This window comes from Podarcis raffonei, chromosome 10 (assembly GCF_027172205.1).
Source record: "Podarcis raffonei isolate rPodRaf1 chromosome 10, rPodRaf1.pri, whole genome shotgun sequence".
Lineage (NCBI taxonomy): Eukaryota > Metazoa > Chordata > Lepidosauria > Squamata > Lacertidae > Podarcis > Podarcis raffonei.
In genome coordinates this window covers 63,766,982-63,793,071 of record NC_070611.1, presented here as the reverse complement: position 1 = coordinate 63,793,071, position 26,090 = coordinate 63,766,982, and the positions used below count along the sequence as shown (strand labels likewise).

The window sequence follows — 26,090 nt, the reverse complement described above, 5'->3', positions numbered from 1 at the left end:
CAGGAGAAGTGACGGCAGCCGGAGCCCCGTTCCTAATATTGGGAGCTAGTCCAGACGCTGAAAGAGCCAGGAGTCTGCTGTGCGTTTGACTAGTGTTATCAACACTTTACTTGCTAATGATACTGGTGGCAGCACGTCTTTCTGATGGGTCAGATTTAAGCAGGAAAGCTTATAATTGTGTTCACAATAGATGTGTTCTTTACAAAAAGAAAAAAGAAAGAAAGGAAAAGAAAGACTACTGAAATCTCTTCAGTTTGTGCAAAGCCTCGGGAATTATGCTGCCAGCTCTTTCTTGTTAGTATGAAGACAATCTCTCTCTCTCTCTCTCTCTCTCTCTCTCTCTCTCTCTCTCTGGCTTCCCTGCGGTCCAAAAAGAAATGGAACCACAGACCAAGAAGGAGAACATAGAATGGAGGGAGAGTACTGTGGGATGTAAACACAGGAGCAGTCAATGACAACATTCCTAGAGTGTACATGTTATAACATGGGGAGGGATGTCTGTCCAGCAAGCAGGTAAACTTCCTGGGGATGGACTTCCTCTGCATGTGACCAGAGGTGGGTGTGGCCTCACCTGTGCAGGTAAATGATAAAAGCACAGGGCAGGCAGCCATCTCCCTCTCTCTTGCCTCTCTCTCTGCCATCTTCCTTCGATGAGGAAACAACTAAGGATGCTCTCTTGGCTCCCAGCCAAGAGAGGAGATAAGAACTATCTTCATATAAGATAGATTCTAAATGTATTTTACCTTTTTAAGCTGTCCGCCTTCTGGGATCATATTGTGAACAGAACGTGAGCAAACTCTTTTATACTTTTATAAAGACTGTGTTGTGTCTTGTATTTTAAGAGGGAACAAAAGGGGAAATTACCAGAGTAATTATTATAGAGGTTCTAGCGAACCTGTGCAAACGTTACCGTTGAGAACTTAAAGGGGAATGTCTATAAACTCTGCTGATATTTTGGGAACTTGTTAGCACAAGTTGGATTAGGATATAATCTCACAATATATCCTCTCCTGCACCCCAGAACATTCCCACAAGTACATGGTCCAGCTCAGAGGTCAGCAAACTTTTTCAGCAGGGGGCCGGTCCACTGTCCCTCAGACCTTGTGGGGGGCCGGACTATATTTTGAAGAAAAATGAACTACTTCCTATGCCCCACAAATAACCCAGAGATGCATTTTTAATAAAAGCACACATTCTACTCATGTAATAACACCAGGCAGGCCCCTCAAATAACCCAGAGATGCATTTTAAATAAAATGACACATTCTACTCATGTAAAAACACTTTGATTCCCAGACCGTCCGTGGGCTGGATTGAGAAGGTGACTGGGCTGGATCCGGCCTCCGGGCCTTAGTTTGCCTACCCATGGTCCAACTCTTACCGTGGGCAGACTCTCTGGTGCTGAGGGCAACCCTGTGTAGGGAAAGATGAATCTGGCAATTTCAATTTCTCTCAACTTCTCCTTTTCCCAATCCTGAATTCAGTTTTCCACATCAGTTTGCAATGAAAAAGAAGCAAGTCTTTGTGAAAGCTCACCAGTGTTCTTGTGCAAATTTCTTTCCCTAAAGCAATTCCCCCTAAAATAAGGCATTGCATTGGGAAGATTTTGGGCATCACGTGGCAGGACAGAGTCTCAACAAAGTTGTGCTCTCCCAAGCCCACATTCCTAGCGTGTTCACATTCCTGTCTCAGCGATGTCTATGCTGGCTTGGTCGTGTCGAAAGAACAGAAGGTGGCAGGATCCCCAAGGACGCGCTCTATGGGGAGCTGGCTCCAGGCTCCAGGCTCATTGGCAGACCAACTCTGCGTTACAAAGTAAGGGGCAAGCCTGATGTTACCATGTTTGGGGGTTTTAATTTTAGAGAACAAATGGTGAGTAAGGGAAGTGGAATCATAATAGACGGAGGGGAGAAAGTGGATAGAAAACAAGTTATTCTCTCCCCTGCACTCATAGCACTAGAATCCAAGGAGTCTTGGCATTTATTTATTTATTTTAAAAAATTACATTTCTGTTCCAATCTCCCCCACCCCCCAATGACTTACAAATGACCCCCCAATGACTTACAAAGCAAAACTGGAAGATTCACACTTCATTCTTTGGATTTCAGATGGGGGGCGGGGGGAACTGGTCCTTTTAACAATGTGGATAACCACATTTGAGAGATGTGGAATAAGAAATAGAGGAGGATTTTTTTCCCATGGCCAAAGAGTAAGCTGATCTCTTGAGTTGCCATTATTTATATATATATCAGAAGTTATTAAAAATATGAAGGATCATCCTCTAAGCAGGCAAAGATTTGCCAGAGGCAGGGGGAAAAGGACAGAAACAGCCTGACCTTAACTTCAAAGGAAATAACAGCGTAACATATTATATATATATATATATATATATATATATAGGCTCTCCAGTTATTTGAATGAAAAGTGAGATTATGACCAATGAGACTATAATATTCAAGTTAAGGGAAAAGTTATTCCAAGTATATATATATATATACACACACACACACATACACACACACACACGGAGGATATTCTTCCAAACCACTTCTAATTTACTTCATTTCACTCCAGCACAAGAAACTGCCGTATACTGTCAGATCATTGTCCATCTAACTCAATAATGTCAACACTGACTGGCAGCAGCAGCTCTCTGGGATTGCAGATAAGGAATCTTTCCCAGCACTGCCTGGATTGAACCTGTGACCTTCTGTATGCAAAACTCCATGGGGCCAACTTGGATAGCTTTGAAAGAGGACTGAACACAAGGTTCTCAATGGCTACTAGCAATGATGGTTATGCTCTTTCTCCATGGTTGGAATTAGTCTGGTCAGCTTCCACCCACAGCATTGGAGGGGGTGTAATTAGTAGCAGTCATCAGGCCAGCAGTGGGTATCTGACCTCCTGGCACCAGCATCCGTGTGGCTTCAGAAGAGGTAGAGGTCACAGACCCTCCAAGTGTCCCTATTTTCGAGGGAAAGTCCCAGATTTACAGAAGCCATCCCGGTTTCTGATTTGATTCTGGAATGTCCCGCTTTCCCTTAGGATGTCCCTATTTTTATTAGAGGAACGTTGGAGGGTTATGGAGTTATGCGACCCCTGAGCCAAGGAGATACAACCTTTAGAAGTCAAAGGACTTCTGAAGTCAGCCCTGTATAGGGAAGCTATTGTACTACCAACCTTACTGTATGCTTGTGAAACATGGACCACTTATAAACGCCATCTCCAACTCCTCGAAAGATTCCATCAACGGTGTCTCCAGAAAATTTTACACATCACTTGGGAAGACAGGCAAACTAATATCAGTGTACTGGAAGAAGCAAAGATCACAAGTTTTGAAGCAATGATTCTTCAACATACTTCGTTGGACTGGTCATGTTGTGTGGATGCCTGATGATCGTCTTCCAAAGCAACTACTCTATTCCGAACTTAAAAATAGAAAGCGTAATGCTGGTGGTCAACAAAAGAGGTTTAAAGACTGTCTCAAGGCAAGTCTAAAAAAATGTAGTAGAAACACTGACAACTGGGAAACATTGGCCTGCAAGCGCTCCAATTGGAGAACACGTGTCATGTGCTTTGAAGACACTCAAACTCAGGACACAAGGGAGAAACGTGCTAAGAGGAAGGCACGTTTGGCAAATCCACACCATGATCAACTCCCACCCAGAAACCAATGTCCCCACTGTGGAAGGGCGTGGGGATCCAGAATTGGCCTCCACAGTCACTTACGGACTCACTATTAAAAACGTGTTTATGGAAGACAATCTTATACAGCTACGAGTGATCGCCAAAGAAGAAGAATATATCCTACTCAGCACTGACACAGTCATTAAGTGTGGTGGCACATTTTGTGTGCATATGGCCTGTGAATTCCGGCCTCTCTGGAAATACAACACAACTCATCAATGGCTACTAAGCCTGGTAGCCACGCCTGCCTCCATGGTTGGAGGCAATGATGCTTCTGAATACTAGCTGCTGGAGAGCACAGGAGGGAAGAGGGCTCTTGTGGCTGGGCCCTGCATGAGGGTTTCCCAGGGCATCTGGTTGGCCACTGTGAGAACAGGATGCCAGGCTAGATGGTGACAGTGTTTGAAAAAGAAAAGGTTCTGACCTCCTTTTCACTCATTTGCCTAGTCCTCAGACCTTAGTCGGCACAACTTATATGCAGAATTCATCATGCGAAAGGCTGATCTGGATGAATCCCAAGCTGGAATTAAGATTGCCGGAAGAAATATCAACAACCTCAGATATGCAGATGACACAACCTTGATGGCAGAAAGTGAGGAGGAATTAAAGAAAGAGCACAAAATATGGTCTGAAGCTCAACATCAAAAAAACGAAGATCATGGCCACTGGGCCCATCACCTCCCGGCAAATAGAAGGAAAAGAAATGGGGGCAGTGAGAGATTTTACTTTCTTGGGCTCCTTGATCACTGCAGATGGTGACAGCAGTCACGAAATTAAAAGATGCCTGCTTCTTGGGAGAAAGGCAATGACAAACCTAGACAGCATCTTAAAAAGCAGAGACATCACCTTGCCAACAAAGGTCCGTATAGTTAAAGCTATGGTTTTCCTAGTAGTGATGTATGGAAGTGAGAGCTGGACCATAAGGAAGGCTGATCGCTGAAGAATTGATGCTTTTGAATTATGGTGCTGGAGGAGACTCTTGAGAGTCCCATGGACTGCAAGAAGATCAAACCTATCCATTCTGAGGGAAATCAGCCCTGAGTGCTCACTGGAAGGACAGATCCTGAAGATGAGACTCCAGTACTTTGGCCACCTCCTGAGAAGAGAAGACTCCATGGAAAAGACCCTGATGTTGGGAAAGATTGAGGGCACAAAGAGAAGGGGACGACAGAGGACGAGATGGTTGGACAGTGTTCTCGAAGATACAAACATGAGTTTTACCAAACTGCAGGAGGCAGTGAAAGACAGGAGGACCTGGCGTGCTCTGGTCCATGGGGTCACGAAGAGTCGGACACGACTAAACGACTAAACAACAACAACAAGTCTTTGAGAAAGAATATTCCTGCAGAACATTGCTGCTTTTATTCTTTAAAAATCTTCTTCTCCAACCACGACTGACAGTTTTTATACACACCAAACGCAACCATCTTTCTACCATCCAACCAACCCACACCCAACACTAACATTGACCACTCTATATATACAGGTACAATTTGGTGAAAGGTTGCATGAGTCATTGTAGGCCACTGACTCATGCTGACTTAGTTCTTTTAGCATTAAAGAAACAGCGGCCAATTTTTAGCCGTGACAGATGGATCATTGGACTGATCTAGCAAGGCTGCTCTCATGTTAAAGAGAAGTGGAGGGATCATCCTCCCTTTCAAAAATCAAGGAGGAAGAGGAGCGCAAGCCTGTTTTCTCCTGCTCTGGAGGGTAGGACTCGAACCAATGGCTTCAAGAGATTCTGACCAAACATACAGAAAAACTTTCTGACAGTAAGAACTGTTCGGCAGTGGAACAGTCTCCCTTGGGAGGTTGTAGACTCTCCTTCCTTGGAGGTTTTTAAGCGGAGATTGGATGGTCATCTGTTATGGATGCTATAGCTGAGATTCCTGGATTGCAGGGGGTTGGACTGGATGACCCCTGGATCCCTTCCTATGAGGAGCAGAATGTGAGGTTTAAGAGTTAAGGAAGGAGGAGAAATTTAGGCTGGTCTACTTCAGAGATAAAGGAGCAATGTATTTCTTGCTGCAAAAAGGGCCAGGGGGCAGAAGGAAAGGTTGGATTAACCATTATGCAAAGTATGCTATAGCATAGGCCTAGCCATATGGTAAACCCTTGGTAGGGCTTAAAGTGGATAAAACTATCATCCGCTAGGCACCAGCTGCTTCTGATCCTCACAACAGCATCTTGACACAGAGTGTTCAGCAGTGGTAATCCTCTACTTTTGATGCAACAAGCATTGATATGGCTCCACTACAAAAATTTCTAGAGCTGAAGCCGGTGAAAAAAATAAAATGAAAGATAACTCACTGATGCGAATACGTTGTCCAAGAGATTCGGAATGCTACAGCAAGTAAGCATGATGCAGAACAAAAAACAAGAATGCAAGCAAATGTTTCCTTGCCTTGTTGCCATGATCCCATGAGACGGGCAAGAGAAGGATGAGCAATAGGGCAATCTCTTCTGAGACGAGGCTCCGTCTGAACACAAGAACTAGTCACGAGCCACTGACACTGTATCTTATGTTGCTAGCAAGGAAATGTTGGTGGATGCCAATGCTGGAGGGATGTTAACAACAGATGGGAGGATAGTTGGAGGGTTTTTATATTATATTGCCAAGGCCCCATGTGTGTCTGTGCATCCACATCTGAACACGTGCAACAGCTGTACCATCTTCCCCCTTGATATCAACTATGGAAGGCAGGTGGTGCCCTCATAACTAATGTATCCCCTCCGAAGATGCCTTAGTTTGGTCCATGGATGGTAAAGGGTGCAACACACTTGGGAGGTGCAGTATCTGCTCCATGACCTTGATGACTCCAGCTTAGGACAAAGAACTTGTGGCCCTTCAGATCTTGCTGGACTCGCAACTCCCATCAGCTCCAGGAGGCCAGCCCTACCGTTAGACAGCAAGGCAACTGCATCAGGTGGCAAATACTGGAGGGCAGCAAGGTAGGGCCCCTTGCTGCTGCTCCCGAGTCCCAGCTGTATGCTTCTGTCCCAGCTATATCCTTCAGTTAGAGCAGTGTGTGCCACATTGCCTGGTTTCCCTAACTAGTCTGGAGCCCTTGGTCGTAGTGGAGGACACAATGCTGTTGCCAGGGCTGAAGTAAGATCTAACTGCCACTCCAGTTGGCTTCTGTCTATTAATATTTTATTAGAAAAAGAGAGAGTGAGGGGCAGAAAGAAAGAGATAAAGTGAGTGAGGATGAAAAAGAAAAAGTACTGTTACACTACCATACAATAATAATAATAAATAAATAATAAATAAATTATTATTTATTATTTATACCCCATCTGGCTGGGTTTCTCCAGCCACTCTGGGTGGCTTCCAACAAAATATTAAAATACAGTAGTCCTTCAGATATTAAAAGCTTCCCTAAACAGGGCTGCCTTCAGATGTCTTCTAAAAGTCTGGTATTTGTTTCTTCCTTTGACATCTGATGGGAGGGTGTTCCACAGGGCGGGCATCACCACCGAGAAGGCCCTCTGCCTGGTTCCCTGTAACTTCGCTTCTCTCAGTGAGGGAACCGCAAGAAGGCCCTCGGCACTGGACCTCAGATGTGTATATTCTTATCCTTATTAAGTCAATAACCTAATAAACTCATCCCAAATATCAGTGTATTTATCCAAAGAAAGTCTGTGTCGATCAGCTGCCCATTCATATGTGTTGCCAATATTGTCAATTTGTCAAGCCATTGATTAAGAAAAATCGTATCTCTATTCTTCCTATTCATCAGTATCAGTCTCCTGGCCACCATTAGGGTGTGTAGAATCCATTTTTGCCATGCTGCTGTCAATTTCCATATAATGGGTATATCGTTCAAGAGCATATTCACCTCTGAAAATCTTAAGTTTCCCATAGTGTCTTGTTTCTATAGTCCATCACTTTCTCCCAAAACTTAGCAAGTGTGGGACACAGTAGAAGCATATGTTTCAAAGAAGCATTGTCCATATCACATCTCCAGCAAAGAGCTACATTAGATAGTCCTTTCTTATACAAACATAAGGCTTCTGTATAAGAAACGGATGAACCGAGAGGACACACACTATATTGTCCTTCACCTCATTCAGCAAAATATTTTCATTTGGCCCAAAGCCTGAACCAGCATGGTCAATGGTCAGGAATGATGGGACTTGTAGCCAACAACATCTGGAAGGCTACAATTTCTCCATCCCAGCTCTAGCCATGCTGATGGCATAACATTGTATTCCTGTCTTAGATTTTGTTCTCTTTCTGAGTTCCTGAGTCTTTATATGGCAAGCAGAATAATATGACTAATTCTATGTGTCCTGATCCTGATCTCAATATGTTACTCCTATATTTATAACCACGGTGGTAAGCATCCTAAAATGGAGGCATCCACACTAGGGGTGGGGTGGGAGGACAAAGAGAAATGACATACAGATGAGAGAAAGAAAACAAGGAAGAAGAAAAAACAAAGAATGTATCTTATCTCAGGGGAAACATCCTTCTCTTTAATCACTTCATTTTTTTTAACAAAAAGAAAGAATTCAGTCTTTGTCTTGATGATGAAAAAGAAACACAAGCTCTTTCTGCCACACGGGTCAAAACCCCTGGAGAGAAAACCTTTTTTTATGTCATTAAAAAATAAACCACTGTCTCTGCTTAATACTACAAAGAAACAAATTAGAAGCTAAATTGCAGATGTACAGGATTATATGAAAATTATATACGTTTGAGAGCGTTCTCCACAATTTGCACGCACAGGCACAGACAGTGAAACAAACAGAATTGATGGGCAAATCATTCTGAAATGGCTAAGATTTCAATTATCATTGGGAAATGGCTCTCATGGGCATTCGCACCATTGTCCAACGCATTTTGAAAAGGGTGCCTGCTAGATTGGATTGCCTGCCTCCTTGTGTGCCACCAGCCACACAAAACAGCTCACTCCCTTCCCTCCGCTGTAAAAACAAGGAGAACAAAGAGTCTTGTGGCACCTCAGTCTCAAGAAACTATCAAATCTAATGCGGCACAAGCTTTCATGAACCAGAGTCCCCTAAATACTGCACACTGTCAACTCCTGATGGAACCATCCATGGTCTGAGAAAATGCTTGGGTACCCTCTACTCCATCTGCTGCAGCTATTTAAGAAGGACCCATGTGCCCTGGACAGAAGGCAGAAGTAAGGAAGACCAAGCCAGGGAACCTGTGCCATCAGCCAGCCTGAGAGGATCCTGTTTCTCTATATTTCCTGGGAACCTCAGCTCCAGGAGACAAATCAGGATCTCTTGCTGCATCTGAAGACCAGACTTGGTAGATTATGTTTCATATTTCAGGAAGCATGAGCTAAGCAAAAATAGTATACATACTCATGACAACTAAAAATGAAACTGATATGTGAAAATCTGAATGAGGTAGCACAGGTGCAATAGAGGTCATTTCCCTTCCAAATTATAGCCAACTGAGTTCCTCCTATAGCTGTTTTTACATCCAGCCAACGCATGAAGGAAGCAACTGATCCAAAAGCATGCTAAAGTCTTGAACTGAAAGTCAATGAAGTCAAAGCATACATTTTCAGCCTTTAATAAACATCCTTTTGTGTGTGTGCTTAGAAGTTCAGAGGAAATCTGTACCATGGAAGGAAAGAAAAACGTTCCCATGAGCCACGCAACCAAACCCGGACAACAGGATCTCAACAAAGGATCGCACAAGATCAAACCCCAAACCATTGTGACTTCCTTGTGGAACAGCTTACATTCAAAACATGCAGAATGAAACCTAATCTTACATCTATAATTTCCACTTGCCTGGTTCATTCTTGTTCCATTGACCATCTACCCCCACATTCCCATTTTCACTGTTAAGCAATGGGCTGTTTTCAATAAGGCACATGGAATTTAAAATGGCTGGGTTTTTCTTCTTGAAGAGATAGGTGCTCCAAAATTTGGGGTTTTCCCACTAGGCCCAAGCCTAGTTTTAATATAAAGTACATTTCTGAAAGCAGAAAATCCAAGACTTACCTGTGTAGCTTCCCAGCTTGACCACTGTCTCTTAACCACTCCACCACTCCTGTCTTTTATATCCTCATTTGCTTCTGAAACTGAAGAAGAAAGGGGGGGGAGACACCATGTTACCAGTTAAATCAGGGGTCAGCAAACTTTTTCATCAGGGGGCCGGTCCACTGTCCCTCAGACCTTGTGGGGGACTGGACTATATTTTGGAGGGGGAGGAATGAACGAATTTCTATGTCACACAAATAACCCAGAGATGCATTTTAAACATTCTACTCATGTAAAAACACCAGGCAGGCCCCACAAATAACCCAGTGGTTATTTTACATTTCTATTCATGTAAAAACACACTCATTCCTGAACTGTCTGTGGGCCGGATTGAGAAGGCGATTGGGCCAGATCCGCCCCCTGGCCTTAGCTTGCCTACCCATGAGTTAAATGGTCAATTGTTCTATGAAAACAAAATGAATGAACTCCAAACGCCTTACAAAGGCACACACTAAAGACTTATTAAGGACTGTTGATCTATGGAGGCACAAAGCGGAGAGGGAGGCAGAATATTTGATGCAAGATTCTCCATCCTTCTGTGCTCATCCACATCAGCTTCAGCAAGAGTGGCCAGATGCAAGAGAGGACAGGGCTCTTGTGCCTCTCCACAGTTATTGTTGTTTCCATTTATGACTTACTTCCTGTAAAATCATCTCAAAGCAATTTCACAATAGTAGTATTATATGCAAAGGTTGTGTACGCTTGTGAAGACATCCATGACCTGGAGCATGGAAGGCAGATTGAGAGCATATGAGAGAAACAACAGAAACCTTACTATGGGTGTCTGCTATAGACTTCCAAGCCAGACTGAAGAATTGGATGATGATGATGATGATTGATTGATTGATTTATACCCTGCCCATCTGGCTGGGTTTCCCCAGTCACTCTGGGCGGCTTCCAACAAAATATTAAAAATAGAATAAAACATCAAACATTAAAAGCTGCCTTCAGATGTCTTCTAAAAGTCAGATAGTTGTCTATTTCCTTGACATCTGATGGGAGAGACATCCACATGGCGGGCGCCACTACTGAGAAGGCCCTCTGCCTTCCTACAGCAGCTTTCCAAACGTTCAAAAAGGGGAACTATAGTAACCATGGGAGACATCAATTACCCAGGATCTGCTGGAACTCAAAACTCTGCCAAGAATGTAAGGTCCAACAAATTCTTCCATTGCCTTGCTGAAAAGTTTCATTCCTGATGCTGGAATTCAGCTGGGAAGAAAGGGAGGCAACAGACCACAGGAAGATAAGCTACAGATGCTGGACAATTTAGCATCTCTCAGCTGCATGTTTCTCCACTGTGTGGCTGATAGGGCAGAAGAGTCAACGACAGGCAGTCTCAACTCAGTCTAGTGTTGTCCCCATCTTCCTGCCTGCTGAGTTCTACAAGGGGCAACCCTGAGGCAAGGGAAGAGGAAGCAGACATGCAGATCCACCCCCTGGACTGGCTGTTAAAAATAGGCCGCCAGATGGCAGCTGGCTGAGCACAGAGAGTGTTTGATGGGGCACCCTGAAAGCACCCTGACTCATGGATTCCCAGTTGAGAAACTGGCAACATTGGCATAAAATGGCTCTGCCAGCTGATTAAAGTGGGGCTGAGCAGAAGCAAACCTGAAAGCTGAGCGATCTTTCAGCAGGCACACAAATCAGCGGTTGATAGTACAGCATAATGCTAAACTGCCTCAAACTCTTTATGGGAAGGCGAAACGAAAAACGAAAAATAAGCAGAGAGGACCTGCATCCCATCTGACTGTATTATCCATGCTGGTGGGTTTTTTTGTTCTCGCCTCTAGAGATTGCAAGGATGGGAACAAAACTACCAAAGAGTTAAACCCAAAGCCATTTATACACCACAGACCATGCACTACTCCCCCCCCCCCTTGGGTGAACAAATGAGACATTCTTTGCACTTTGCTTGTAGGCACATCATGAGTTTTGCGGATGACAGTGTGAAACTAGCAGCTTCTTTTCAACAGTGTCACGCTTTCGTAAACAAAGAATAGATAGAGCCTCTTTCCTTTCCTGAAATGTTGCTTTTTCCTAATGCATTGTCGCCGTTACTGTCATTGGATACATTTCCCTTTTGCTTTATAAAATAAAATCAGTTTTCTTTTTTAAAAAATGAAAGGACAGTAGTAGTTTTCATGTGTTATGCTGAATGAGTGGAAGGTGACTGGACTGTGGGTTCCTCCACACATTTAGGTTAATAAGTGCAACTCTGGACTTGATCTCAGTGAAAAGAGATCCATGCTGCTGAACTCCATCTTCTCCGGCGATTTAAGGTGCTCGTGGTCTTGTTTGATACTACATCTATAGGAATGGATTTGTTGTATCAGTCTTTGGTGTTGATGAACACATATTGCAGTAATCCAGTCTTGGGGGTACTAAGACCACAGTGGCCAAGCTATCATAGAATCATAGAGTTGGAAGAGACCACAAGGGCCATCGAGTCCAACCCCCTGCCAAGCAGGAAACACCATCAGAGCACTCCTGACATATGGTTGTCAAGCCTCTGCTTAAAGACCTCCAAAGAAGGAGACTCCACCACACTCCTTGGCAGCAAATTCCACTGTCGAACAGCTCTTACTGTCAGGAAGTTCTTCCTAATGTTTAGGTGGAATCTTCTTTCTTGTAGTTTGGATCCATTGCTCTGTGTCCGCTTCTCTGGAGCAGCAGAAAACAACCTTTCTCCCTCCTCTATGTGACATCCTTTTATATATTTGAACATGGCTATCATATCACAGTACTGGACACAGTACTCCAGGTGAGGTCTGACCAGAGCAGAATACAGTGGCACTATTACTTCCCTTGATCTAGATGCTATACTCCTATTGATGCAGCCCAGAATTGCATTGGCTTTTTTAGCTGCCGCGTCACACTGTTGGCTCATGTCAAGTTTGTGGTCAACCAAGACTCCTAGATCCTTTTCACATGTAGTGCTCTCAAGCCAGGTGTCACCCATCTTGGATTTGTGCCTCTCATTTTTTTTGCCCAAGTGCAATACTTTACATTTCTCCCTGTTAAAATTCATCTTGTTTGTTTTGGCACAGTTCTCTAATCTGTCAAGGTCGTTTTGAAGTGTGATCCTGTCCTCTGGGGTGTTAGCCACCCCTCCCAGTTTGGTGTCATCTGCAAATTTGATCAGGATGCCCTTGAGTCCATCATCCAAGTCGTTGATAAAGATGTTGAATAAGACTGGGCCCAAGACAGAACCCTGTGGCATGATTCAGGAATACCTGTAACTGCCTCATCACCTGAAGCTGGTAAAAGGGACTCCTTGTCCTTGCGACCACCGAGTGACAAAGATGAGTCCAAAAGCAGCCTCAGGCCATGAACTCACTCCTGAGTGCAACCCTATTCAGAACAGACAACTGATCCATTTCTCTGGCACAGGAACCAGGACCTCTCTCTTGCCAGGGTTTAACATCCAGAATTAAAAGCAGTTAAACAAACCAGAGTCGTGGGAATAGGGTGAGTTCTAAAAACGCACAGTGTCAAAGGCCAGAGCTAAGAGGGACGTCTTCAGCATTTGCTGAAAGCTAGATGGTAAAAGTGACAGATGTATCTCTGTAGGAAAAGAACTACACAGCTGAGGAGTTGCCTCAGAGAATGCCCTCTCCTGGGCCACCTCCAAATTTCTGAGGTTGGCAGAACTACCCAGAGTGCCCCATCTGTTGATCTTAACACCTGAGGGGAGGGCCTATAGGGATGCAGACTCTCAGATACTTGGGGATAAAGTACAGTGGTACCTCAGGTTACAGACGCTTCAGGTTACAGACTCCGCCAACCCGGAAATAGTACCTCGGGTTAAGAACTTTGCTTCAGGATGAGAACAGAAATCGTGTGGTGGCGGCACGGTGGCAGTGGGAGGCCCCATTAGCTAAAGTGGTACCTCAGGTTAAGAACAGTTTAAGGTAAGAACGGACCTCCAGAACGAATTAAGTTCTTAACCTGAGGTACCACTGTAGTTTAGGGGTTTCAGCACTAGTGTGGGCCCAAAAATGAACTGCAGCCAATTTAGAACAAAGAACTTGCAAAAACATAAATAAGAGGATTGGTTTTAGTGATTACTGATGACTCATTGCATCCTAAACTGCACACTTGAAACCAACGGGACAAGTTAGTCCTGACTTAATTGAAGTTCCATGTGTTTCAACGGGAATGAATTCAATTAACTTAATCTGGATTCAACTCTATCGTTTTAAGGGGCAATCTCCCTGGTATACAGATACAAATTCTCCACACACAATCTATTGCTTCCTCCTCCCTCTCAGATCAGCGAATAGTCCTTCTCCTCACTGCCTTGTGAAGTAATTCAGGACTCTGGGAGTCGACAAACGCACTTACATCTGATACGCAATTACAGAGATCTGGCTCTGTTCAGGAAATTCACTTGCTACCTTATATGCCTATCTTATATTTGCCTGCCCTCTAGAGACAGGCTTGAATCACAGTCCCATCTGCAAAGAAGCGCCACCTTTTCTTTCTGAATGTGTTTTGCTTGCTATGAAATAATTCACGGTGGTCTGGAGCGAAACTTCCTGAACCATGGCACTTGATTCCATAATTCATGTCAGATCTAAGACGTAGATAGCTCTGATCCATAACCCATGTCGTCTGATTTCAGACTGCTGTTCTGAAAAGCACTTATGCAGTCTTAAAACAAAGAGTCCTACATGTGAAATCAGGCTCCTTCCTGAAAGCGACTTAAGTTTTAAGCAAGTTGTTGAGGTATCACACCAGCATCAGTTTTTTTGGTTTTGGTTTTTTTACTTACAAACAGGTTTCCCCCAGACAAGGTCAGTCTGGATTAAATGGCAAGGTGCATGCAGCCTCATATCCAAATTTATGATTGAATTATTTGGTCTGCTTGAAAAACAAGACCCCTAATTACCTTCTTAGGGTACTGATTTTGCTGGGTTTATTTATTTATTTATCTATCTATCTATCTATCTATCTATCTATCTATCTATCTATTTAACTGAACAGGATGGATATGAAAATGTTTGACATCTATGAAGAGATGCTGACAACACTTTGCTTGGGATTCATGGGCTGATATTGATGGCTGGGGTTCTATACAGGCTTGGTTTGGGGGTGCATAGAGTGGAACATGAAGCAACACAATCTGAGAATTAATGAAGGCTCAGTTGACAACAACAACAACAACAACAGCATGCCGCCCATCTGATTGGTTTACCCCACTCTGGGCAACTCCCAACAAAATATTAACAACACAATAAAACATCAACCATTAAAAACTTACCTAAACAGGGCTGCCTTCAAATGCCTTCTAAGAGTCAAATAGTTGTTTATCTGTTTGACATCTGACGGGAGGGCGTTCCACAGGGAGGGCGCCACTACTGAGAAGGCCCTTTGCCTGGTTCCCTGAAGCTTCACATCTCACATTCATTTTTCACTAGTGATGGGTGCAGCTGTCAATTTCAATTTCTCTCAGTTTCTCAGTCTTTCCCAATCTTAAACTGATTTCTACATCCATCTGCAGTATTTCTGAAGTCCTCGCAAAAATTCACAAATTCAGTACAAATTCCTCCTCATATACGCCTCCTGTTTTTGTGCAATTTGGTCTAATGCCATAGCTGTCAACTTTCCCCTTTTCTTGTGAGGAATCCTATTCGGAATAAGGGAATTTCCCTTTAAAAAAGGGAAACATTGACAGCTATGCACACATTTTCGCAAAGTCTTCCCCCCTAAAATAATGCATTACTGTATGTTGTTTTCACTGATGTATGCATTTTGTGCAGACTTCACCAGAGTATATGTCTTTTTGGTCACATTACTTGGCTGGAGAACTGCGCTGCAAAAATTGGGGAAGTACGAATTTTGCAGGATGGCAATATTTTGTTTCTCTTACTGTTTTGGAAAATTAGGCAGCTTGACTTTTAAATGCAAACTAAATTTCTTTCCCCCCATCCTTAGTTTTTAAGGCACAAGACAGTCTGATGCCTAACATGCAGGACAAACTAATGCTTCCACTTCCATACACAGAAGTTGCTGCCACAGTCAAACCTCAGTTGGCAAACGTAATCCATTCTGGAAGCCAGTTCGAATTCTGAAACGTTCATCAACTGAGGCGCAGCTTCCGATTGGTTGAAGGAACTTCCTGCACTCAAGTGGAAATCACGTCAAATGTTTGGCTTCCAAAAAAAGTTTGAAAACCGGAGCATTTACTTCCAGGTTTTCACTGTTCGGGAGCTGAAGCGTTCCAAAATGGAGCTGTTCGGGAACCAAGGTTTGACTGTGTGGTGATCACACAGGGTCCCCGGACGTTTCACTGTCTATTGATCCCTGTGCCACCACTTTATTTCTCGCTGCCACCACCCAGGCCCTAACTGGGACAGTACTGAGTCCAGTCAGGGTTGAATTGGAACATAAACTTCTGTTTATTTATTGCAGTTTAACAAGCGTGTGGTTTCATAAACGGTATCGGTCAATTACAATCCTGGAGTGCCTATCCAGACCTATAGCTTCCGCTCCCTGCTCTCACTCACTAAACCACCTCTCAGTTATTTACTTGTCTTCCTAGCTCCTAACTGTTCCTGACTCAGCTTCTTTCGCTACACGAACTCAACCTACCCACAGACTCTATCCCAATTCACTCCCACTCCAACCAACCACCCAACTCCCAACGAACTCCTCCTTTGCCCCTCTCAGAGCTGGTTTTATAGTCCCTCTGACTCCACCCCCTGGGTTCTGATTGGGTAACTTGCTTAACTATTTCACCTCCAGCACTCTCATATGTTAACGTCACAGGCTGTACCTTGCCTGAGGACAGCATGGGAATTTAGTGGCTGCAGCATAAACCATGCAGTGCACACAGCTCTGCCTTTCCTCATCTTGTCTCTGCCATCAGCCAATGGTGTTCTGTTGCCTGGGGCAGCCACCCCTCTCTGCCTAATGGTAGGGCCAGCCCGGTCAATTTGCAAGACCAGGCATTCCAGTTCTAGTCATGCCTTTTTGAAAAATAACAGGGCTGGGCCAAAGCCAGTGGTGGTGGTGAGAAACATTTAATGGGAAAACATTGGTGCCTGTGAAATGTGTATCCCCACTTCAGAGTTACTGGAGGTTACTTCCATAGGACTCACTACAATCTGAATCAAGTGAAAACGGTGGTGATAACAGCAGCTAGGATAGCTGGGTCGGTAAAGCAGGAGATTTTTAATCTCAGGGTCGTGGCTCCAAGCCCCACATTGGGGAAAAGTTTCCTGCATTGCAGGGGATTGGAATAGACGACCCCCCATAGGGGGTCCAGACTATGGGGAGCCCCGAAAAATCAAGAATTACAATCTGGATTATAATTTGGTCTTTTTTATTTTAGTTTTTTGTTTTAATTGGATTGTGATTGGATATGTTGATTGGATGTTTTTTATTGGAAAATCAATAAAAATGATTTATTTTTTTAAAAAGGAATAGATGACCCCAATTGCCCCTTCCAGTTCTATGTTTCTCTGATTCTAACAACTGCAAAATACAGTGCTACCTCTGGTTGTGAACGGGATCCGTTCCGTAGGCCCATTCGCAACATGAGCGGAACGCAACCCGTGTCTGCACGTGCGCAGGTCGTGATTCACCGCTTCTGCGCATGCGCGTGATGTCATTTTGCATGTCTGCACATGCGCGAGCGGTGAAACCCAGAAGTAACCCTTTCCGGTACTTCTGGGTCGCCGCGTGACACAACCTGAAAACGCTCAACCTGAAGCAAACTTAGCATAAGGTATGACAGTAATATAATTAAAATATTATGAGAAGAAGGAGAAGAGAAATATTTCTTACCCAGGGCAGATTACAGCATATTAAAACACAACACAATTAAAATAAGCAACCACCCCCACCCCCCCAAACAATAATTCCATACATCATGTTACAAAGAGGGCACCTACTTCATGTTTCACCCAAGATACCTCATTGCATTTGCATCTTTACATGATCAGGGCCCCTTTAAAAATAAAAGGATAGTAAATAAACAAACAGATTCCCAGGACCAAGAGAATACATCAGTGTGTGGTGGCAGGCAAGGCATGGCAAAGCATGCTATGTATGTGCTCTGCCTCTCACCACCGTCATGATTTGCTCAGGAATTGGTGAAAAACCTTTTACAACTGGGGGAGGGGAGAAACCTGTGGCTCTCTGAATGTCATTGGACTCCATCTCCCATCACCCCTGACCATCGGCCATGCTGGCTACAGCTGATGGGAGCTGTAGTCCAACAATACTGTCTAGAGGGTCGCAGGTTCCTCACTATACATTGGGCGATGCTGAAATGGTCCAGGACTTGAGTTATCACCAAAGTTAATCTATGGCAAAATGTTGATGTAAAGTGTGAGGTTCTTCCTCACAAAGAACACATTAGAGAAGCAAAATGGGGTGGGGGATGTTGGGGTTTTCTGTACACTCTCAAGCTAGGTAAAATTGCAACAGCCCAGCTCTTCTGTCATTAAATTCAGTGGCATCCCTTTGAATATAAACAGCAGCAGCAGCAGGAACAGGCCCCGGCTTACTTAGATTGTGTTAATTATAATCAGTGTTTTACTTTTTACGTCTTTGATTGTTAAGTTGGCAAAGTGCTGTGGAGATCCCTTTGGGGATGCGAGGCTCTATAGGAACGCAAGCTATTATTATTAAATAAAAATCACCTGGAGTTTAAATTATACAATAGCCACCTGATTACACTTAGCACTCCAGCTGTAATAAAAAAATAATTGCATGCAATATAAATTAAAGATGTGTTTACCCAAGTTCAGCAAAGTTCAGGTGCTCTGAAATAATCACAGAGGTGTCGGGAGAGAGTTGTGATACCTTCATCAGTCAGGCTGTCTCAGTCTAAAGGGAGTTTAGAGCGGAGGTGCCTGAGAGGAGCAGAGGCCAACCGCCAGGTGAACGTTAGCAGAACCAAGTCAAACATAGAATAATAGAACCACAAATTGTGGAGTCGGAAAGGATCCTGGGGGTCATCTAGTCCAACCCCACTGCAATGCAGGAATCTCAACTAAAGCAATAATTGCAAATCGGGGCAAAGGCAACACCGTATCAGGGGTTAAATGATGGCACACAGGGTTCCAATGTAGACAGGAAGCAAGGATTGCTTATTGAGAATGCCTGCCGGAAGGAGAAAACGAGGTGCAAAGAGCCAAAAGAGCATTATTGGGACTCACAATTCCTCTAAAACAAAGAATCGGCAGAGAGCCAACGCCAGCTTCCCTGGCTCAGAAACAGAGCGGGTTGAGGAAGCTGAGAAAACGGAGCAAATAGAACAAACAGTGAGTAACAACATTAGGGGAACCTCACCCCCCCTTAAGGAGGATGACAATGATCCGACCCTCCTCCTCCCAGAAAAAGCTAATCCGTCCAAGAGGGCAAGAGGAGGAGCAGGAGGGATTCCTCCCACTCCTAACGCTGACCCACCCATGCCTCTAGAACAAGATATTAGAGGAGCCTGCTTTCAACCGATTCCGGATACGCACCCCTACCAAGAGCATGTTTCTGCATGTTGTCTGCAGAAACTATGGTTCTGGTTCTCCAAAGACTGAATGAAATCCTCACCAAAATAGTTAACATTGAGAAACAATTGGATACTAGTTCCTCCCCTTTAAATGCCCAAGGGCTTAAAAGGATGATAAGAAATGACTTTGTTAACAACTCACCAACTCAAACTATGGATGAAGTGAGGTCCTGTCAAGTCTTACAAACGAACCAGATAATGCTTGAGATTCACCGATACGCTCATAGGAGGATGAACCGCAGACAAATTACTATGTCCTTGTCTCAGCTCCTGAATTACCATTACTGAAATGTAGATCTAGAAAATTTCCACTTCCTGCCTACCTTGAGAAGCACCACGCGCCTATTTATGACCTTTAGGTCATCAGCCCTCCCATCTCGACTCATGGAGATAAAGGATACTCTATGGTGGTTCCATTCTCTCTGCCCAGTGCAGGTATTTAAGGATGTAACAAGGAGGCAATTGGTCCCTTGCATAGAGTCAAAGCTAATGCGGATAAGGGAAACCAAGCTCAACACTAGAAACACTAATTGCCCGAAGGAAGAAAAGAACCCTGTAAGCCTAGAATTACAAGACCTGAAGAAGAGGCTAATGAGTATAAAGACTGAGATTTCTACCCAAAATATAAGGACAGTAGAGCCTAGAGCACAATATTTAAAGACAGCCAACAGCTCTTTATCCCATAGAAAGACATCAGTGCAACTCCCTGTTCCCTTTTCAAACGACACTGAATTAGATGAGAAATTTGGCGCCTCCGACATTTCTATGGCAACAACACCTAAATAACTCTATGTTGCTGACAATCTAGAGATATCCAGCACCAAATCTACATCTGGACCTTTGTCTAATGTTCCAAAAACTTATCAGAATGATCAACCTTCTCTACTGTACTCCTGGCGAGACAGGATGGACAGAACTTCTGTATTTGAAGCTGGCTATTTGTTAGCCAGTGATCCACATTTTATAGCACATGCCTCATTAATACTCCCACAGCCACAGATAGAACCAACAATCCTCCAATCAACCCAGGAGGGAGAGGGGGATTGACAGTTAATGAAACACCATGGGACTGTCCTCCCCGCTTGGGGTGCGGTTGGTTGGGTTTTATCTTCTAGGGATACTTACCCTATCAAACCTCCACCTCTTCCCCATACCATTTTGACCCAGGAGTCCTGGCCCAAGGATGATTTGTTATTGAGGGGATCTTACCCCTCTATTGGGGAGGCTAGTATGGGGTCTGGGATTTCCACTATTGAAGGGCTAGGGAGGAATGGCAGTGGGGCTAGAAATCTCTATCGGCGTAGGGTTTCGAGACGCAGTGATCCTCGAACCCCTTCCAATCTACGCCCCATCCCAAGGGATGAGGGTAGGGAGAGCAAGGATTACCCACCTCCGTTATTAGTGCTGTGCAATGCCAGGTCCATAGGCAACAAAACCACCACCATGTGTGACTTTTTTGTCTCGCAGGGGATTGACCTGGCTTGCGTGATGGAGACCTGGGTACGGGAAGGCAAAGTAGTCTCCCTACATGAGATAACACCACCAGGTTTCTCTGTCCTCCATCAATCGCGGACTGTGGGTCCGGGGGGAGGAGTAGCGTTGTTAATCTGGGAGGATTGCTCTTTCAGAGCTCTGCCATCACCGGCAATCTCCGGCATTGAATGTGTTGGTCTCGTGTGGGGCACCAAGGAGAGCTTGGCTGTCTGGCTGGTGTACCGACCACCCAGCACACCTGCAGCCACCCTGTCAGACCTGCTGGAGGTGGTGGCAGGCTGGACCTTGGAGTTCCCAAGCCTACTGGTTTTGGGAGACTTCAACGTCCATGCCGATGCCGCTCCCTCCTCACAGGCTCTGGACCTAATGACTTCCATGGCAACACTAGGGCTCTCCCAGTTTGTTTTGGGCCCCACTCATCAAGCAGGCCACACACTGGATCTGATCCTTGGGGCTGGCATAGATGTGATCATGCTCCCCCCTGTGGAAGTGCCATGGTCTGATCACTACGCTTTGAAAGCCAAGATTGACTTCCCGCTCCTCCCTGGCTCGGGTGGCGAACCTATTTGGGCTCGTCCGCGAAAACTGATGGATCCTGATAGATTCCGACAAGCCTTGCAGGACCCTGCTCCTCCTGGCGACTCATTAGATGACCTTGTTGAGGACTGGAATAACCGGCTCTTGGTAGCCATTGATGAGATCGCGCCTAAGCGCCCTCTGCGACCCCGTCGAAACCGGGCCCCTTGGTTTACTGAGGAGCTCCGGAAAATGAAGCGGGATCTCAGACGGCTAGAGCGAGTATGGCGACGGACTCGTGACAGAGCCTCAATAACATCTTATAGGATGCTTATGAAAGCCTATGAGATGGCTATGAAAGCTGCTAAGAAATCTTACTTTGCAGCTTCCATTGCATCCGCTAGCTCTCGCCCGGCACAACTTTTTAGAATAATTAGATCAATAACGTCCTTAGGAGGACAACCAAATTTAAGCACAAATTCGACCCACAGCTGTGAGGCATTCGCGAGCTTTTTTGCGGAGAAAGTCCTGTTGCTCTGCCGTGACCTCCCTGCCAATTTAGATACAGTGACTGAACTGGAGGCCCCTCGACTGACTTCAGGTCCAGTGTTGGACCATTTCGATCGAATACTCCCTGCTGATGTGGATAGATTCCTCCAAGTTGGTAGGCCCACCACCTGCCTCCTTGATCCGTGCCCGTCTTGGCTGATTAGGGAGTGTCCAGATGTTGCGTGGACCCCCCTGGTTGAAATTATCAATTTGTCCCTTGACACAGGGACATTCCTAGGGGATGTGGTATGTCCACTCTTAAAGAAAACTTCATTAGATCCCTCAGACCTATCCAATTACCGCCCAGTTTCAAATCTTCCATATCTGGGTAAGGTAATTGAGAGAGCGGTTGCTGAATAGCTTGGTAGGTTTCTGGAGGAAACATCAGCTTTAGATCCATTTCAATCCGGTTTCCGTCCTGGTTTTGGGACCGAGACGGCTCTGGTTGCCCTAACAGACGATCTCCGTAGACAACTGGATCAAGGCGGGTCAGGACTGGTGATCCTTTTAGATTTGTCAGCAGCCTTTGACATGGTCAGTCATGATCTTCTGGACCACCGCCTCGCAGACGTGGGGATACAGGGCATAGCCCGTAACTGGCTGTGCTCTTTTATCTCTGGTCGGGGACAGAGGGTGGCTCTAGGGAGGGAAATGTTGTCGCGCCACTCCTTGGTGTGTGGAGTGCCGCAGGGCGCAATCCTCTCCCCGATGCTTTTTAACATCTTTATGCACCCCCTTGCCCAGATTATCCGGAGCTTTGGGCTGGGCTGTCACCAATATGCTGATGACACTCAGCTCTATCTGCTAATGGATGGCCACACCGACTCGGCCCCGAACACACTGACCAGATGCTTGGAAGCTGTGGCTGGATGGTTTCGTGGGAGCCGATTGAAACTAAATCCTTCGAAGACAGAGGTCCTATGGCTGGGTCGGGATGGTATGGGGATGAGGGACCAACTCCCTTCTCTTGCGGGGGCCCAATTAGTGCCATTGACTTCCGTTAAGAGTTTGGGTGTAATCCTTGATGCCTCCCTTTCCATGGAGGCGCAAGTTACAGCAACAGCCAAGGCGACATTTTTCCACCTTTGCCGCATCAAGCAGTTGGTCCCTTACCTTTCCCACCCCGACCTGGCCACAGTGATCCATGCGACGGTCATCTCCAGGCTTGACTACTGTAATTCGCTCTACGCAGGGCTGCCCTTGAAGCTGTCCCAGAAACTCCAGCGGGTGCAGAATGCTGCAGCGAGGCTCCTCACGGGGTCTCTGCCATGGGAGCATATTCACCCAGTGCTTTTCAAGCTGCACTGGCTCCCGGTGGAGTACAGGGTCAGATTTAAGGTGCTGCTTTTGACCTTTAAAGCCCTTCACGGCCTAGGACCCTCGTACCTACAGGACCGCCTCTCCCGGTATGCCCCACAGAGAGCCTCAAGGTCCATAAATAGCAACACCCTAGTGGTCCCGGGCCCTAAGGAAGTTAGATTGGCTTCAACCAGAGCCAGGGCCTTTTCAATTCTGGTGGAACGCTCTGCCTCATGAGACCAGGGCCCTGCAGGATCTGATTTCTTTCCGCAGGGCCTGTAAGACAGAGTTGTTCTGCCTGGCCTTTGGCTTGGAGCTAATTTGATTCCCTCCCTCTCTTTCTTTTTTCTTTTCCTTCTCCTCCTGCAATGAGGCTATATTTTAATATTTTAATGTTTCGATATTTTAATGTTGTATTTTAATTTTGTTTTAAGTTGTAATCATTTAACTTGTTTTTATTATTGCTTGTAAGCCGCTCTAAGCTCGGCCTTGGCTGGGGAGGGCGGGGTATAAGTAAAATTATTATTATTATTATTATTATTATTATTATTATTATTATTATTAAGGATTGATGGAATGGTAGCTGTTATGTACTGAAGTTCTCACCCTGGGCCAGCAGGGGGATACTGTAGATAGTTTTCACTCAGGTTCACATATGCAAATAAGGAATTGAAAGAGACGTTCAGTGATTGGATAGTTACAGAAAGTTGTTACTGTTGCCTTGTAGTTGAGCTCTATATAAGCAGGTTGGCTGAACCCTTCAGCCCAGTTCTGTTCTGGGCCTGTGAATAAACAAGAGCTGTTTGAAGAATCTACTGTGCCATCTGATACGTTCACCCACAACCTAACAGTAGGGCTCATGGTAGAGCACTTAACATAGATAAGAACATAGTGGCTAAAAGACTGAGCTGTGAATCGTGAAGCCCCTGGTTCAAATACTGCCTCTGCCATGAACTCATTGGGCAAAGCATTCAGTTTTGGTACCTCCATATGCAATATGGAGGTGGCTAATACTGGCTTACCTTACTGCAAAGGTGGAGAACACTCCCTCCAGATACTTAAAAGTAAGATACAGATGTTATTATTATAGACAATCTAGGCTAAGAAAAGTGGCTATTAAGAAGCAGAAATCCAGATCCATTTTTTGCAGAGGGGGAAAAAAAGGTGGCCTTGTACCGTATTTTTCGTCCTATAGGGCTCACTGGCCCATAGGACGCACCTCATTTTTTGGGGTGGGAAATGAATAAAAAAAATTATTCCCCCCCCCCAGCCCGAGCTTCCCCCGACCCCAGCCCACAGAACAGGCTGCTATCTGCAAGCCTTGTGAGCCCGGGGTCAACTCCCACTGGGCGCGCAAGGCTTGCAGACACCTGCGTGAAGCACGGGGTGTCCTCCGGAGGGCGCCCCCTGCTCCGTGCTGCAGGCTGTCGCCCGCAAGCCTTGCAAGCCCACGGGAACTCCCGCCGGGCGCGCAAGGCTTGCGGATAGCTGCCTGAAGCCTGGAGAGCGAGAGGGGTCGGTGCGCACCAATGCCTCTCGCTCTCCAGGCTTCAGCGAAAGCCTGCATTCACCCCATAGGATGCACACACATTTCCCCTTCATTTTTGGAGGGGGGGGAAGTGTGTCCTATAGGGCGAAAAATACGGTACTTAAAAGACAGTCTTCACTGTGCAAACATTTTTACATAATTGAAGTAGCATTTGAATTTCAGGCAATAATGTGTTATGCTTTAAGCCTTATTGTGGGGATCATCATAGCTTGTTTTTGTTTTATTTTGTGCTACAGAATTAACAGTATTAAATATATTCTTAGAACACAAAAAATAAATAAAAATAAAAATAAAATAAAATATGGACTGCCAAGGAGGGATGTTGGAGGAATTTGTTATTCATCCATTCCAATATGAGCAGGACAGAGCTGTACCTCCCAGAATAATTTGTGGATCGGTACATAGCTATTGTTGGATTTCACACTTCTCCAAATACTGTGACAGTTACTCACTCAAAAAGCCCCAGGAGAGCTCTTTTAAAAGTGTGCATTTGGAGAAAATGTATGTTTTAAAACATATATTTAACAGTGTTTGTGTGTAATATATGGAGGGGGGGAGAGAGAGAAAGAAGAGAGAGAGAGAGAGAGAGAGAGAGAGAGAGAGAGAGAGAGAGAGAGAGTTTAATGAGGAAACAATATGAAACAGACTTATGGGTGAAAATATGGAAAAGAGACTCAGACGAGAACTAGTGATCCATCCAGTTCTACTGCCAAGTCTGCAAATTACAAACATTTATGCAAATGTACTTAATTTACACAATGTATTCCAGAAGCGCAGCTCCTTGGACCCAGCCCCCATGGTTATGACAATAGCCATTCTAGTAACCCCGCACCCACCCAAATAGCTGCAATCTGACGCCATAGTAGCTGCGTTGGCTCGAGGCCATCAATGTACGGAACCGTCCTGCAATTAAAATATATGGGATTCTCTCCAGATGCGTCAACAGAAGCCCTCTGCATGGATATGGACCACCATGATCTGCAAATACTAGGTGAGTTCTGGAAACCTGTCAGGTGTATGGATTGCATGAGGGCAATTGCAAGGCAGATATGGAAACTGTGCACAAATGCCCTGTGTATCTCTATCTGTATTCGGTGCTTTTTTCCCCTAGACAAAAAGGTCCCAGAATTCACCTCCCTCACAACACCCACCCCAGAGGTTCTCGTCAGGCTTGGGGGGGTGTCTCCTCACCAGCCAGAGACTTGTTGATGCTGCTCAGCTGAGGTGTGGGGAGCCTTCCGCCCCATAGCTGAGCAGCTTAACAAGCCCCCCCACCCCTCACCTCTCCAGCTCATGTGAGCTGGAGCAGCACTGGGACTTGCTCAGCTAAGGTGTGGCTTTGCCTGGGAGGTTGAAGAGCCTCAACAAAGCCCTGGCTCATGATGAGACCCTCCCTCTCCAGAGCCTGTAGAGCAGTAGTGGCCAAACCTGGCCCTCCAGCTGTTT

The 26,090-nt window shown here is 45.2% G+C and overlaps 1 protein-coding gene across 3 annotated transcripts in view; it reads right to left on the bottom strand.

Moving 5' to 3' along the window:
* SOX5 (SRY-box transcription factor 5) overlaps positions 1–26,090 on the bottom strand; it is a 786,737-nt gene that overhangs the window by 576,686 nt on the left and 183,961 nt on the right. For all 3 annotated transcript variants that reach the window (XM_053407448.1, XM_053407453.1, XM_053407449.1), the window contains exon 3: positions 9,679–9,758. The gene's annotated coding sequence lies outside the window, so the exon portion shown is untranslated. The remainder of the gene's footprint in view (positions 1–9,678; positions 9,759–26,090) is intronic.